General features: G+C 49.6%; 1 protein-coding gene across 1 annotated transcript in view; it reads right to left on the bottom strand.

Annotated features, from left to right (window-relative positions):
* NOSIP (nitric oxide synthase interacting protein) overlaps positions 1-2,679 on the bottom strand; it is a 23,449-nt gene that overhangs the window by 20,280 nt on the left and 490 nt on the right. The gene's annotated exons all lie outside the window — the stretch shown is intronic.

Below are 2,679 nucleotides of genomic sequence, written 5' to 3'. Positions count from 1 at the left end.
GGGCTGCGGGGGCGGGGAGCGGCCACTGCACTCCAGTCTGGGCAACAGTGAGACTCCAACTCAAAAAAAAAAAAAAGAAAGAAAACGTGCTAAGTGAAAGAAGCCATTCACAAAGACCACATAGTATATATGGTTCCATTTGTGGGAAATGACCAGATGAAGCAAATTCATAGGGATGGAAGTAGGTGAGTGGTTGCCACGGGCTGGGGGTTGGCAGGGTCAGAAAGAAACAGGGAATGATGCTAACGGGTACCAGGCTTCCTTCTGGGTGATGAAAATGTTCTGAAATTGATAGTGGGCTGGGCACAGTGCCTCACATCTGTCATCTGAGCACTTGGGAAGGCAGAAGCGAGAGGATTGCCTGAGCCCAAGGGGTTTGAGACCAGCTTAGGAAACTTGATGAGACCTCACCTCTACGATAAATCAAAAAATTAGCCAGGCGTGGTGGCGCGTACCTGGGGTTCCAGCTACTTGGAAGGCTGAGGCAGAAGGATCGCCTAAGGCGAGCAGGTCGAAGCTGCAGTGGATGTGAGTGTGCCACTGCATTCTAGCCTGGGTGACAGAGTGACTCTGACTCAAAAAAAAAAAAAGTGTGGTATAATTCAGGGTTAGGTGTACAAATGTTCATTATGCAGGTACCCTTGCTGATGAGGTGTGCCCCTTCCTCCCCTGGCAGTTTCTCACTACTGCCAATCCCACGTTCCTGGTTTTTAACACAAATCCTGTTAAATAAAGTTTACAGGAGGTTACTGGCCTGGTCTGAGCTCCTGCACTACGGCCAAGAGACCAAACCGAAATGGAGTCACTTGTGCTTAAAGCTTCATGCTTCCAGGCTGAAGCTAAGTTGCTTCTCTGACTTTCTGAGACATCAGGAGAGAGAGAGATAATAGCCAAGTCCCCAACAGGTAAGTTTTAGCCCACATCATAAGGAAGTCCCTCCTGCTTTAACCTTTAACTTTGAGACAACCAACCTGTTTTTTCTTTTCTTTTCTTTCTTTCTTTTTTTTTTTTGACTTGAAGTCTCAGTCCTTTGCCCAGGCTGGAGTGCAGTGGCATGTACACTCACGGCCACTCCAGCATCAACCTTCTGGGCTCCAGCAATCCTTCCGCTTTGGCCTTTTGAGTAGCCAGAACTACAGACGTGTGCTACCATGCCCAGCTATTTTTTATTTTATTGTAGAGACGAGGTCTTGCCAAGTTGCCCGAGCTGGTCTTGAACCTGTGGGCTCAGGCAATCCACTTACCTTGACCACTCAAAGTGCTGGGATTATAGGCTGAGCCACCGAGCCCAGCCCGCTTTTTGTTTTCTGTTTCTGCTTTCCTCAGTCCTTGTCTGTCTATAAAAATGACATCCTCTGCTCAGCTCATCGGAAAATTTGTTCTATTTTATAGAGTTAGTTGTTGCCTGGTTCTAGAACTGCAAATAAAAGCCTATTAAGACCATTAAACTAAATTTGTTGTAATTTTGTCTTTTTTTTTTTAAATTGGAGTCTCACTTTGTTGCCCAGGTTGGAGTGCAGTGGCACAATCACAGCTGCCTGCATTCTTGACCTCCTGGGCTCAGCCAATCCTCCTGCCTCAGCCTCCCGAGTAGCTGGGACTACAGGTGCGTGCCACCATGCCCCACTAATCTTTTGACTTTTGTAGAGACAAGGTCTTACTATGTTGCCCAGGCTGGTCGCAAACTCCTGAACTCAAGCAATCCTGTCACCTTAGCCTCCCAAACCCCACTGTGCCCAGCCAATGTTGTCTTTTGACAATCCTGAAGTAGTTAGGGGTAAAATGTCATGATGCCTAGAATTTGCTTTAATATCTTTAGGCTTAAACATTTTTCAGCAAGTATGGCAAAAATAACTCTTATTTTTGAGTCGGAGTCTCTGTCGCCCAGGCTGGAGTGCAGTGGCATGCTCATAGCCATGGCAGCCACGGTCGGCTGGGCTCAGGTGACCCTCCCGCTTCAGCCTCCCAAGTAGCTGGAACTACAAGTGTGCACCACCACGCCTGGCTCATTTTTTGATTTACTGCAGAGACTAGGTCTCACCAAGCTGCCCAGGCTGGTCTCGAACCCCGGGGCTAGGCAATCCTCTCACCTCCGCCTCCCAAAGTGCTGGGATCACAGGTGTGCGCCCCTGCGCCCAGCTGAAGTTTTCATAATAAAACATTAACATAAACTCCTTCAAGGTCCAAGTTCACACGGAATCAGCAGCACAGTCAGGATGTGAACCCGGGACTGCCTGACCCCAAAACTCCGCAAAGGAACCCGCGAAAACCTCCATCGCCCGAGAGGAAGGGGCTATCCAAAAGAAGAAAGGCCGCGCGGTGGCTCACGCCTGTCAACCCAACACTTGTGGAGGCCAGGCGAGAGGACTACTTGAGTCCAGGAGTTCGAGACCAGCCTGGGCAACACAGCGAGATACGTCTCAATAAGGAAAAAATTGTTTTTTGTTTTGTTTTGTTTTGTTGCGTTGGAGTCTCACTCAGTCGCCCAGACTGGAGTGCAGCAGCCGCTCCCGCAGCCTCGACCTGCTGGGTTCCCGGCGATCCTTCCACCTCAGCCTTCCAAGTAGCTGGAACTACAGGCGCGCGCTACCACGCCCCGCAAAAATCAGCGATTTTTGGTTTATTGTAGAGATGAGGCCTCGCCAAGTTGCCCAGGCGAGTCTCGAACCCGCGGGCTCA

This window comes from Carlito syrichta, unplaced genomic scaffold (genome assembly GCF_000164805.1).
Source record: "Carlito syrichta isolate Samal-C Ts95f unplaced genomic scaffold, Tarsius_syrichta-2.0.1 Scaffold311868, whole genome shotgun sequence".
Taxonomy (NCBI): domain Eukaryota; kingdom Metazoa; phylum Chordata; class Mammalia; order Primates; family Tarsiidae; genus Carlito; species Carlito syrichta.
The sequence above is the reverse complement of the archived record's forward strand: the minus strand, read 5'-3'. Positions and strand labels throughout refer to the sequence as shown.